We start from the raw sequence: 14,690 nt of genomic DNA, 5'->3' as shown, positions 1-14,690 counted from the left end.
TTGATCATTGTACTCTGGTTATATAATATCCTTTTTCCGCAAAAACACAGAATCTTTACTTAATACACTGAGTATTGAGGGAAAAAGAATATAACGTCTTCTCTCAAATGATTCAGCAAACAATACAGACAGACAGATACAAAACTAAAGTACCAAAACATTTTTAAAAAATAGTGAATTTGGATAAAGGTATATGTGTATATGTGTTTACTGCATTATTCTTGCAACTTTTCTCTAAGTTCTAAATTATTTCAAAATAAGATGTTTTTAAAAATAAAATATGAAAATGAGGAAGAAGGAAAGAAAACCATGCCCTCTATAGCCCCACGCCAGAGTTAGCACTGTTGAATTTCAGCACCACATCCCCCATCTGCCAGAAGTCCTTGCCCAGAGCAAACTGCACCACCACATGCAGATGCCTTGGTGAGAGGCATCTCCATCCTTCCTCCAAGCCCCTTAAGTGAGCTTCTCTGAGCATTCCTGTCTTTTGCGATCAAGGGATTGCTGAGCATTTAATCCAGCATCCATAGAGTCAGGTTCCTGCAGGGTCTTGATCTCACACTTGTGAATTTCTCCTCTGGGAACTCTTGATGACTGCATCCAAGACTTAGTCCTCCTTGTATTCCAAGTGGCAGGCACACGGAAGGTGCTCAGAAGAGCTCCTAGTGTTGAGCAGAGCTGAAATGTGTTGGCTGTGGGGATTCACACCTCCATCAGTGTTAATAACTCATTGTCCTCACATATAACATTTTCTCCCCAAAACTGTGTCAGAAAAATGCTGGAAGGACAAGCATGAGACTTCTGAGACACATATTGGTATTGGCACCCAAAAGTGAAAACTTTGTCTCCACCACTTGGGTAGATGTGCTACATTTTGAATTGAGCTCTTGAGTAGAATGGAGATGGGCAGGAGCTTAAAGCTCCATTGCAGCTGTTTTTAATTTGTGAGCAGCAAGTGCTCACAAATGGGTTAAACTTTCTGGGAGGTGGAGAAGAAAGATAAGCATCTCTGAAGAACTCTCCACCCCAAGAATTGCTACCCACATAATGACAAGGAGAGGCGGGCTGTGGTTACCAGAGACAATCAAAAAGTCCTGAGCTCCACCTCCAAGCATTATGGTTGGAGGTTCTCATTCTGACCAGTCCCAGTCCCAGTCCCAGCCCCAGAGAGAGCTCAAAGTCAAAACCCAGACACCAATGATGATTCTCTTGGGAGCCCGGCTGCACAGAAAAAGTAAAGAAACCCAGTGTTAGACCACAAAGGTAAGCATCATTATCCCAGTGGGGCCCTTCTATGACATCCTTCCCAGGTCACTCATCTTGAACTGTGCAGGAGTTAATGCAAACAGTAATCAGTTGGGCGGAAGGACTGTTTCTTCAAGAAGATTCTAGAGCTGGCAGGGTCAGAAATAAGATGGGTCTACTCTGTTTCAACCAGGGTGCATTCTTACAAATTTGACTGGATCAAAGGTATTGAATTCTACTGCCTAACCAGATCCAGGAGACCAGCAAGTCTTAAGTCAAAATTCTCCTGGGTGGAGTCAAGTATGCTTTTTCTATCACTGATTGTTGGGAGGAATTACTACTTGTGTAAGCAGATAAGGGAGCTTCATGAGACAGTTTTGCTGTCTATCTACATGACAGTTGAACGTTTTCCAAAGCCTAGAACCCAGTAAGCAGATCCAAATGAGAAGGACATGAGAGTGGTCTTGCTGGAGACATTGAGCTATTTAGGGAGCTCTGTCAAAACACCTCGCTCCTGCTGGGATCGTTTAAGGGGAAATTCTTAATTGAATGGAGGAAAAGATATGTCCATGGAGCCTTTAATAAAGCTAAAACCTCCTTGGAATACCTCTGTCACCAACTCTGGCTTGTCACCTGAGGGGGAGGAAAGCCTCAACAGACTAGAGCAACGAATAGATCCTAACAGTGATTTTGATGAAAAACTAATTAGTAATATAACAAGGAGATTATTAATTCCTGCCAGAATCAAAATTACACACCTTACATGCTGGGAACATGAACACTATAAAAGAACAACTCTCAGACCATGTTTTGAAAACCACCACCTGGACAAGAGGGAAAGATGGATCAGGACACCCTGGAGGAAACTAGATGCATGGGCAAACATGGAGCTCAGAGCTAAGGAGAATGTCTGGAGACTTTGAAGTGGCTGATGGAGCGAGAGGTCATATGCCCCGTCTGTGCCTCTGGAGAGTTGGAATGGTCGATGGAGCACAGCTCCCAGCGGCAGTTAGGGCGGTTTCTGATTCAAGGCACAATATTAAGAAGAAATGAAATGTGCGTGGAAGGAGAGCAGATAGAGGAACCTCAGCACAGAAAGAAAAGGGGATTGTGCTCCTACAGGATCCCTAAGAATAAGGTGTGGTTAATGTTTTCCCCAGAGTTCAACTGAACAGGGTTTAAGATAATTTTTTTTTTCTTTTTCCTTTTTTTTTTTTTTTTTTTTTACACTAAGAAAACTTTGTAATTATGTGATAAATCAGACCTATGATCAAATATATGGACTTTTTTTTAGTCGTAGATGGACACAATACCTTTATTTTATTTTATTTACTTATTCTTATGTGGTGCTAAGGATCGAACTCAGTGCCTTGCATGTACGAGTCGCGGTAGCTCTACCATGAGCCATGACCCCAGCTCCTATGGACTTATTCCTAAGATGGTAAAAAATAAAATAAATAAAAACTTGGGCTGGTTTGATTGAGGCTTTTGCCCAGAGACATGAAACAACAAGAGAATTCCCATTTTTCAGATGGACAGGATAAATTCTAAGACAAGATTTAATGACTGCTTGATTAGCCCCAGAAAGCCAGCCTTTCTCAAAGTGGGACTGAAAACTGAGGAATTTCGTGCTGGTGTTGAGTTCAGACCTCTCCCAGGAAGCCCCTTTCTCTATTCTGTCCCCGCATGCCTTGGAAAATATATCTCTATTTTTTTAAGATCATTTGTAGTCTCCTCTCTCTCCTTGTCCCCCATCAAGAGCTGGACAACGTTATAATTTTCTGTTACTAAAATTTTTATTTCTCTAAAGTGGTCATAAATGCTGGCTTGATGACAATCCAGAAATACTTCATATACTAAATACAAAAACTCACTATGAAAATTGCTTGGTTTATTTTTGTTTATGTTACTGAGATCTTGCAAACGACACAGCTGAATGTTTATCCTGCCATAAGGAAATGCATTTTGTTATTTGTATTTTCGGATTTTTTTCCCTGTCGTTTTACTTTAAAAGATAAGGTCAATAAAGAGGATATTTAAACATAACCCCGCTCATCTACACATGTTCTAAATTTGGAGAAAAGTTATTATATAACTTTTTACCTCCCAAACTTGTATTTTCCTCTCTTTCATCCATTAAAATATTTTATATTCAGCAGTATTCAAACACAAATTGAGATACATACAAAACATTCACTTTTTTCTATGCAATCATGTCTGGGCATCCACAAGGCATTAGATCCAGGACCCCCAGAGAATACCAAAATCCACAGATGCTCAAGTTGCTTATACAAAATAATGTAGTATTTGTATATAACCTACACACAACTTCCTATATACTTGAAATCATCCTTAGATTACTTAAAATACTTAGGAAAATGTAAATGCTATACAAATGGCTGTTACACTCTATTCTTTTTTTTTTTTTTTTGTAAACAAATGGGATACATGTTGTTTCTCTGTTTGTACAGGGACCCATGACAATGGGTTCAAGTCAATACATGTTCCATACAGATGCAATTTGGGGGTTCAGTATTTTGGGTCCACATTTGGTTGAATCTGTGGATGTGGAACCCACAGATGTGAAGGGCTGACTGGTCTGTCCCTGGACCTTCTCCAAGGATGACTTACAGGAGGGCTGTGCCTTCACCCCTCCCTTATGAAAGAGGTCTCCTTGTATGTGTCTCTCAGAGCAGGCTGTCCAGGATCAGTGTGGATGAGGATGAAAAGGCCCAGTGAGGAGCAAAACTAAGAGACCTCAAGAGAAGGGTAGCTCTCATTAATACCATTAAGTTATATAAACATTCCAAAATTATAGTAGCAACAGGCAATCTAACCAGATTTCATGGGGACTGCTGTGAAATGGCAATTAAATCTAGATGAATGAGTAAAGCAAATAATGGAGAAATAGGGACTGGGACAGAGGCATGTACGAGCCCTTATTTTGCAATTAGATATAATAAATGAGAGCTTTGGGAGTTGGACTAATAATTTGAATTACACACTTCTTAGCCACTATTGGAAGGCATGCCACACCGGCCCCAGACCTCAGCAGCACCAGTGCCAAGGTCTCACCTTTTCTTCTTGACAGGTGAGGGAGTGAGTGAGCACTCAAATCATCAGTTTACCCTTTTTTATAATTCTGCCAGGTGCACACATTGTCTTCTTCTAAAAGGTATATGAATCTACATTGTGTACAACCATAGATATGGAATGATGTACCCCATTTGTGTACAATGAATCAAAATGCAGTCTGTAAAGAATTATTTAAAATTATTAAATAATAAAAAGCAAAATATTTTTTAAAAAAAGGTGTCCAATTGTCTCTAGCCCTTCAAGCCTCACAATACCAAATACCATCAAGATACGGCTACTGGACTTCGAAAAGCTAACCAGGCCCATGAGGGAAATATCCTGGCTGGATTTCTTCCCAGGGAGCAACATGTAATCAGCTCCTTGAGGTCCCTTTTGAACATGTTCTCACTGGCAAGGATTGATTAAAAATGTGTGAGATGATGAAGACAAACCAATTTAGGAGGAAAACATCTTACAATGGAATCCAAAGAAGAAACATCAACACCTCATGGTCCAAGGCCCTGTTTGGGCAGTTTCTGTCTTTGTGATTGCTGAGATTTGGGTCACATGCCAGTTTTGGTAGTAGAAATTCTCCTCCTAGGCCATTGCCACTGAACAACAACAGGTAGATTACAAAGAGCACACAAAGGTTTTGAATGGGACAGAGTTCAAATCCTGAGCCCCTTCTCCTGGTGACTGTGGGGGTTTCCATCTCTGTAAATAGAAATAATAAAACGTACATCACCAAGTTATAAGGATTAAAAGGAACTACATATGCAGAAGACACTTGGTGGACACCTTTGCCTGACATTGGATGAGCAGTAAGCCCAAGCTTCTAGAAATGACTTTCATGCAAACACTCCAGTCAGCACTAAACCAAAGAAAAGAAAGTATCAAGAAGCTTTCCACAAAATGGAAACTGAGGCATGTGGAATTAAGATCCAGGCATTGAATTCTTGACCATCATAGGAGTATGCCAGCTGTCTCGGAAGGAGCTCAGTCGCCTTCCTTCCTTTTTCTTTCTTTCCTCTGAATTTTCTGCAATGCTAAACTATACTTAAGATAAAAGCAAGGGCATCTCGTGTTTAAAGTAGTTAGTTACTATACAAAATGCTAGAGCCCACCATAATTTTCTCCAACACAGAAACCTGGTAGCTCACACAAGAGTGGATTACTTGCATGACAATTTCTAACAGGTCCCTGTGTTCACAGTGCGTTCAATGGAACTGTGACGTTCTGCAAGTTAGGGATAAGGGTGATAAAGATCCTGAACCCTACTTCCACCCTGACCTGGGAAACTCTCAGACCTGGGGGCATCAGATGGGGCTAGCCACAGTGATCAACTGTGTCCTTGGTAAAGGGTTGAACCAATCTTGGTTTATGATCCCTCATCCGTAAAGTGAGGAGGAAGCACTATGACCTCTAAGTTCTGTGGGAGGTCATACAGAGTGAGGTCCAAATACTTTCAAGCCAAACATTAAAATAAAATAAAATTAAAAAAAAAAACTCAGTTTTATGCTTTTCTCACACTAATACAGGTTTGAATTGATAAACTAGTCCAGAAAAAAATAATGCTTCTGAACTCCCGAAGCACTGGAATCCTAAGTTTAACTATTTTGTCCTAGTTTATTAAATTGCTGAGATGCACTATAATAAATTACGTGTGCCAGGCATTGGAGCAGGTACCTTACCTGCAGCCCCTCATTTCATCTGAGCACCTAAAGGAAAAGAAGGGAAGAAACCAACACAGATGTGGGCTTGGGGTCCGTGGCCCAGGCAAGTACATTATATATATCACTTGTAAAGGGCGTCTCATCCATCACCCAGTTTACAGAGGTCCAAGATTTCAAGTAGGAAGCACAGCCAAATCCAAATGCAGGTCAGACAGACTTCTGAGTCCATATCTTTACCTGGCTACACCTAGTCAGAAAAGCTGGCCTGCTGTGAGAGTTTTGTAGAAACTACCGAGCATTGAACAGGAGTTTCCCCCTCTCTGGGCCCCAACAATTACAGTAAAAATGCCTCAGGTTAAGCCTCAGTATTCCCCAAGGACCTAACAGCCCTAAAATTCAATGATTCCCTGATCAACTCAACAACCACAAAAAGACAGTGTATTAAGTATCTGTGAGGAAAGTTTCATGTCCCTGTCCAAACTGGATTCATTGCCAAGTTCTTACCATCTTCAAGTTCTTCCCCTTGCTCATCTACCTCTCCACCTCCAAAATAACAGATAACCTCCAAGGGTTAGGATACTCCAGAAAAATTCAAATTAGTAGAATAGATCCTGCACAGTAACATACTTCAGCATAAAGAAGGTAGACAACCAGACTATAAGTACTTCAAAACCAAGTGACTTCTTATTTCTCTTCTCACAGCTAATCAACTAGGGCTCCAGGGACAGTTATTTGTTGATCCTTGAGTGTAAGATGGTATCCTGTTTGACCCTTTCAATTCAGACATCTACCAAAAGACCTGAGAAGTTATTGTATTTCTGGGACTTTTCTTTGTTTAAAAAAAAAAAAAAAAAAAAAAGACGAGAAGATATTCAGCGGAATAAAAGAGAAGCATCGACGTTTCCATTGGTAATCTGGTCCCTGTGTTCCCTGCTACTGAGCATTTTCAGAGGCCTGACTGTCTGGGTTAATTGTTTAATGCTTTTAGTTAGAATTAAACTTTGCACCTGCTCTGACAGTGATAAATTAAATGTGCTCCTTTTCCAATACTGTTGCCCTCTTTAAGTAGAGACCAAGAAGTGTATCTCCCTTCTTCCCCTGCGTTTGAGGAATCTCTGCTACACTGGAGTGTAAACCAGCATAATTTGTCACCAGAGCTAGCGCCAATTAAATTGATTGCGTCGGACTGAACTCTGGGACCCCTAATGCAAGCACTAAGGGAAAAATGGGCTCTTTTCTGCCCATTCCCCCATGTGGCACTTAGGCATAGCTCAACAGTAGAAGGCTTTCAAGGTTCAAAAGGGTTTTATTTTCAAAAGAAATGGGCATTGATCAGCTGCATTTAAAGGCAAAGATAATTCCAGAGCTTGAAGGCTGGATTTGTGTTTAAGGTCTAAATCTCTTTCTTTAACCTTGGGGGGCCAGTATAACATAAAAGCAACAAAGAGATTAAGATTACAAAGGGTTTGCAAGTGTAAATGATGTGGTGGTATTCTCCAAACACAACACAGTCCCCATTCACGAGCCCAGGCACAGGCCAGCATTTGATCTGTTGGTTTTACACCTGTAAAAACAACTTGTGTTTATTTGTCACTCAGCAAACCGTTTCGGGCAAGAGCGGAGAAAAAAGGAAAGTGGAGGAGGACTGAACTTGCTCATAGCCCAGAGTTCAAACGTGCCTTCGCCAAACCTCCTGAAAAGCAAACACACCAAAGGTCAGTGTGGCGGAGACAATCAGAAAATCCCGGCTCTCGGTCAGTGTCGCACACACCACGAAGAACACAAGGAGTGGGACACTGTTCCAACCCGGGGTCATCCCCCTCATTATCCCAGCCTCTGATGCAGGGGTTTGTTATGCCACGTCCTCTCAAGGGAGGTTGTAAATAAGCTCTAAGCTAACACCAATCCCTTCTTGTTCTTTATGTATGGGCTACCGACTATGGGTTCCTCCATCTTGCCTTTGAGCTCAGTTTCCCACAATCAGTCTAACAGAGCAGGACCATTTGAATAATCTCAGATGGAAAACAAGCCTACCGAGTGAGAGGCTCCAACTTCCAGTCAGTTAATCTATCTCCACATGCTATGGAACCAGTGGCAAGTGTGCCCATTACCTCAGGTGCAGACGTCCTTCTTCCTCTGTCCTCTTTCTTGCTGAATATCTCCCTCAGCAATACATCCCTGTGTGCATTAACCCTGTGCCCGGTTATGCTTTCCACAACGGAAGGCTTCTTAGGAGCATCAAGCCTTCATTGCTAAGCCAAGTGATAGCAATGGAGTCTTTCTACTTCAAAGAAGGCAGAAGGGAACTGATTGATGTCATTGAGGCTTCCAAGACCAGATCAAACAACAGAGGACTCTGAGGAGGTTAATAATTGGGTATGGACCCAAGTGGCTAAGAAGTCAATGCTCCTTTAAGCTTACAGTTTTTATAAACAAATGAGTTCATCCTTCATCTTGTGTTTAAGAGAGGAACCACATGCAAGTTAGAAGAAAGTGACAGTTCAGGTGGTAGCTCTCTGCCTTCCCAACCTCTTGAGCAATTCAGCTCTGGCCCCAAACTTGCATACTTCACCCAGAAAATAAAACTTTGTGATGTAGTGGTATCTAGTCATGATTGAGCATGATCTCTGGGGATCTCATCCCTTTCTTAAGAATTTGATTGTATTTCTTCTAACCCTTTACCATAATCGGCTTGTTCTGAATTCTAATTTTTAAAGTCCTTTCTTATTCATATCTAAGAATGTTTTCCCATGCCAATGATATATTAAGTCCCTATCTGTTTTCTATTCTGTGTAACAAATTAGAGCAAACATAATAGCTTTAGACAATAACCTTTTACTACCTCAACTTCTTAGATAGAAGAAGTTGAAGAAATATAATCAAATTCTTGAGAAAGGGATGAGATCCCCAGAGATCATGCTCAATCAGAAGTGTACATACAGGTTAGCTGAGTCCTCTTCTCAGGATCTCATAAGGCTGAAATCAAGGTGTCAGGAGAGCTGCCTTCTTAACTGAAGTTTGCGGTCCACTTTCGAGCTCACTGTTGGCAGTATTCATTTACTTCTGTCCCCACATATTTTACCAGATGCTAGACAGGGATCACTCTCAGCTACAAGAGTCACATTCATATCTTTGTCATGTTGCTTTCTAGAAGCGGTCACAGTGTCATTTTTTGCTTCTTAAAGGCCAGTAAGAGAAATCTCTCTGATTTATTCTTAAGATTTGTCTGTTTGGTCAAACCCACCCAGGATAATCTCACATTCACCTAATTAGGGGCCTTAATTTCATCTGCACAATATCTTAACCTTCGCAATATAATTTAACCAAATCTCAAGAGGGATCTCCTTTTGTATTCACAGGTACCAACCACTCAAGATGATAAGTGGCATGTGCACCAGGAGGGAGGAATCTTACAGCCATCTTTAGAATGTGCTACCACAGGTCTCTGCTTAGACACAGAGATGCCCCAGGCTGACTGTTAACCTAGATGTTGTTGCAAACCTTGTGTTAGAGATATCATATACCTGTGCTTCTTCCTAAAAATTCTAAGTTCATAAACAAATCAATTGTTTTTATAATCCCAATTTTCATTTGTTTGTGGATTCACAAAGGAACCTCTGGCATTGCAAAATGCTGTGAATGGTGGCCACAGTTCAGCTAGAGAATTCCTATTAGAGGACGCTATTAACAGGCCTAGGAAGTGGTCTGATGTGTATTTCCAGTAGGACATCACATGTTTCTTGTAGATACTTTAAATGTAGGAATGTGACAAAGGATGCTTTATCTACACATAAAGGAAGAAGGAAAAATCAAGCTTTACTGTATAAGCCATGCTAATAGCCTGTTCATGAAAAAAAAAAGGAAGAAAAAAACAAGGGACAGAGAAGGAAGGAAGGAAAGAAGGAAAGAAAGGAAAAGTTAGTTTGGTCCATCCTAGTCCACTTCATCTTTTTGAGGATATTAGGGGAAATATGTGACACATCCTTTACAAGAAAAAAGAAACACATTCCTCTGATCTGAAGAAATGCTGGTCCCCATTACTACTACCGGATTACCCTTCCCAAAACTGCTTTCAACAAGTGGGCCTCCTATTCAAGGACTGCCAATGGCATCCCTTGTCCTACCACATCAAGTCCAGTTGCCCTATCAATTTTATTTGTATCAGCCTGGCTTTCAAGCCTTGATCATACTACATAACAAACCTGACTTCCCAAAACTGCTCAGCACAATTCCTTTAACTTTCTGCTGTCCTAAACCTCCATTCTTTCTGCCATAGTTAGCCTATCACGCATCCCATGGCCTCCTGACTACCAACACTGCTCCACCTGATTCTCCAACCATAACCAGCATCCTCTGTGTACCAGGAGCTGAAGGCAGGGATTCATTCTCCAAGAAAACTTTATGAACCCAAGCTCATCCTTTCCTCCTCTAAATCACCAACTTTGTGACCTGAATTGAATCTAGCCCTCGTTAATATCTTCTTCTCTACATTGCTGATCCACACATCTCATCTTTTGAAATGGTTTTTTTGTACTGTAGAATGGGGTTTTAAAATCCATCTTTCAGTAAGATATGAAATCAATTTAGTAGTTGCAACCAGATTGTTTTAATGCGAGCGGTTGTCTAAGAAAAGGAAGGGAAGACAATAGTACTGCAGGCAGCAAGGGTGTTTGGATTTGAGAAAATTGTGTTTTGATGTGTATTTGTATGTAGGTGCACACATACAAGCTAAAACTTGTCTGTGGCATTACATAATCATGTAAAATTTTTGATGATTATCCATTATCATTAAAAGATAGTTTTTAAAGCGCTAGAATGCATTGAAAATTATCACAGTATGCAAGGTTAAAATTCAGGCAAAACTCAAAAAGGGTCCAAAAGATGCCATGAAGTTATACAGGAAATCAGGCAACCAGCAGCTCTGAAACAAAGAGGTGAAGTGCCTTTGCAATCTCAGAAGCAGATCTTGCATCCTCACAGTCTTCTGATAAGGAAAATGTTAAGAGGTAGTATTTATACAGCATTTTATCATTTGCAAAGGGTTTTCACAGTCTTTATGTTACCTTCTGTTCCATAAGTAAGCCAAGCAGATCTTTTTTATGATTCCTATTTTTTAAAATAGAAGGTTTGAGGGGTTAGGTGGCCTGTCCAAGATATATTGCAGGTCAGTGCTAGAAAATGAAATAAAATCTTCTAACACAAACCCCAAGTACATCTCTCTACATGCTTGGAAAATCATAGACTGTTTCATCAGAATCCTACCCAGTGTTAAGGCTTTGAGGAAAATCCTGCCTTCATCAGAAAGACCTCTGACACTACCCATACCTAAACCATAATTTCTGCCACTGTCCAAATTGGCTCTCCAGCAGCTCCGGGTGAGTAATTTTGTTAGTCAACTTTCCACCACTGTGACAAAATCCCTGAGAAAAACAACTCAAAAGAGTTGGCTTACACTTTCAGAGGTTTCAGTCTATAGTGGCTAGCTCCATTGTTTCTGGGCCTGTGGTGAGGCACAGCATCAAAGCATTGGGTGAACTGGTATGTGCCTGTAATCCCACTGGCTGGGGAGGTGGAGGCAGGAGGACCACAAGTTCAAAACCAGCCTCAGCAACTTAGCAAGGCCTGAAGCAACTTAGCGAGATCCTGTCTCAAAAAAATTTAAAAATAAGGCTGGGGACATGGCTCAGTGGTCAAGCACCCCTAGTTGCAATCCCTGCTACAAAAAAGAAAAAAAAAAAAAAAAAAAAGGAGGTCAAGGTGGAGCAAAGTCTCTCAGCTTATGGTGGCCAGGATTCAGAAAGTGAAAGGAAGGCAGGCACAAGATATATCCTGCAAGGGCACTTCCCCAGTGACCTACTTTCTCCAACTAGGCCCTGTCTCCTAAAGTTTCTACCACCTCCCAATAGCCCCACCAGCTAGGGGCCAAACTGTCAACATATGAGCCTTTGGGGAACATTCTAGAGCCAATGATCACAGTGATGCTTTATCTGTAGTTCCACTGTAAGTCCCTCAAAGGTGGAGGCTGCTACATATTCCTCTTACTAACTTGTCTCATTTATTGCTTAACCTATGGATTGCCTCATCCTGCCAGAGCCAGGCTAAGAACTGGGGAGAGGATGGGATAAGAAGGTGTCTAAGCAACTGGCAAAACTGTACCCTTTCATTTTTCAGACCATCAAGCATTTATTGGGTGACTGCACCAGGCAAGCATGGTAAAGGTGCTGTGGAGTTTTTAGGGTGCAGATGGACAGGTGGACAACCAACATACAAAGAGAGCCAAAATAAGTGGAGCTTAACCTGCCATGGGAAATGCAGGCTGCGGAGACCAGAAAGAGTAGTAAAGGGAGGGTAAAGGAACAATTTCTGTGAAAATAAGCCTAGAGCTGAGCCCTGAAAGCCACGAGGATGCCACCAGCAGAGACTTTCAAGACCTGCCATTAGTTCCATTTGTAAGACTTTTGTGTTTCTGAGGGGCAATAGGATCAAGAAAAACAGAGATTAAAGTCGGTCCAGAAGGACCCACCCTGATTGTCTTCCAGACTTTTCTGTCAATGTCTAGGCTGGAAAGGAACCAAGTGACCAGATGTCAGAGGTCTACCCTGAAGCCTGCTGCTCAGGTCATCTAGTGCTCAGTTCTGAGATGCAACAGAAGAGACCTCATCCCCAGTTGGAGGCAGTGTGCAAAACCAACTATGATCCGGTTGCTATTTTCCAGAGTAGAGATTGTATCGACCAGCAGCCCTAATCTGTGAAGGTCTGGAATAGGAATGAGTGGCTTAGCCTTTCAAACCCTCCTGAATCAGGTCAGAGTGGTGCATGGCCCATGCTCAGAACCACGCTGGATCCACTCTCGAGGAAGGCCATGCTTTTCACATTGGTTGGTGGGAGGGAGGTCTCTCTTCTCCCTCCCTTCAGCTTGGCACTTTTCCTGGTTGCAAGACAGTCTGCCCATTTCTCAAGCGGCTCAGGAAAGAGCTGAGAGGGAGAAAAACCCCTCAGCTGGATTTTGCACACATGGAACCACACATGAACCTCAGGTTCTTCTGATCACTTGGGAGTATAGGCGGAGGATGCACCCAAAACCTCCCTCTCTGAGAAGAACTAATGTGAGCCCCAGCAGCAAATATGTTCCCTAGGATGGAGATGCAGGCCTAAATGGCATGGTGACAGAAACCTCAGGCTCCTCCAAAGTCCCCTGATCCGTTTGTTGAAGGTGAACAAACCTATTCAATTAGATTATTTCATCCAAAGTACTGGCCAAGAGATTTTCACGACTCACTTCCAACCCAGCAAGAATGCTGAGAAGCAAGATCCAGGCATCTCTCTTTACATCCTGGAAGCCTGAATGGAGTTTCTATGGGTCACTCTGGGCTCTTTATGAGTATGAGACATGCCCCTCCCTGCACTTATCTCTTTCCCTCCTCCTGGGGAATGCAGATGGATTATACCCATTTGGGAGGAAGGAAGACTGAGAACAGAGAGAGATCAAATGTTCTGACCTAGATCAATAAATGAAAGAGGATTCCAGTTTTGAATTCACCCTATCTATCCTTTAATCAAAACTCCTATTTTCCAGGGTCAGTTTTACAAGTCATGTGAAGATCTGAATTTGCTTTGTAAGATAACATGCATTCTCAAGAGGCTTTTGAAGAGGACTGGGTATAAATCCTCCCATTGCAGACCACCTTTTTAAAAAATAACCTCTTTTGTTTCTCCCTGATATAAAAGTGATAAACTTCATTAAAAAATGGAAAACATAGAAAGTAAGAAAATAAAGATCATTCCATAATGTAATACCCAGAGACAACAATTATTAATGTTTTGGTATCCTTCAAATATTTCTGGTATGCATGAATTTATTTTTTCCATATTAAAGTCACACCTCTTACATACTTGAGCACTTTGCTGTTTCACACATAACATTCTTTTGTATTTCCCCATGTTGATAACTATTAATTTTATAGCAACATTTCAAGTAACTGTGTGATAATGCATTACCAGGATATGCCACCACATATTCTGCCAAACCCCACTTTGGACAATTGAGTTGCTTTCAAATATTCTCCAATATAAAAAAGTTTGTGATAGAAATGCCAGATGTATTAAGGAAGGATCAGACCGTAGAGTAAAACTCTCAGACCAGGTTGCACTTATAATGATGAATTCATTCTTCATCTTATGGAAATTGTGCCCAAGTGAGGTTTGGTATCTCCTTCTCTGGATCTTTTTATGAACAGGACATGTGACCAGTACAGTATGATGATACAGATATCATAAAGGGGAAGGTGCACTAGAATAAAAGTTGGGAAACCTTATTTTGTTACTAGCTCATAATTCACTGTGTGGCCTTCAGCAAGTCATTTTACCTTTCTGAACCATGTTTTCCTCATCAATGAAATAAGGAGATTGAATTAGATGCCTTTAATATTCCTCCCAGCCCTAACACATACGACAATCCTACAATATTGCTAGGGAGACAAAGCTCACGCTCAAATCAGTAAACTTTGTAGGACCATCTATTATCCATGTTGGCTTCTGTGAGTCAGTTCTCAGCATGTGTTGGAATGCAGCTGTGTATCCCAATCAGATATGTCATTTGCCACAGGTAAATGGTTCCTCATAGTAACTGGTGATTTGAACATAATTTATTTTGTTTTAATAATTGGGGAGAACTTTGGGATTGCCTTCTTGATAAAG

General features: G+C 41.2%; 1 long non-coding RNA gene across 1 annotated transcript; it reads left to right on the top strand.

The window, feature by feature from the left end:
- Window positions 1-1,125: 1,125 nt before the first annotated feature.
- Window positions 1,126-14,066, top strand: LOC306644085. The gene is made up of 3 exons (XR_013759166.1): window positions 1,126-1,263; window positions 7,592-7,708; window positions 12,165-14,066. It is a non-coding gene; the product is annotated as an uncharacterized lncRNA (long non-coding RNA).
- The last annotated feature ends 624 nt before the right edge of the window (window positions 14,067-14,690 follow it).

This window comes from Sciurus vulgaris (genome assembly GCF_902686455.1).
Source record: "Sciurus vulgaris genome assembly, chromosome: 14".
Taxonomy (NCBI): domain Eukaryota; kingdom Metazoa; phylum Chordata; class Mammalia; order Rodentia; family Sciuridae; genus Sciurus; species Sciurus vulgaris.
This window is presented reverse-complemented; position numbering and strand designations above follow the sequence as displayed.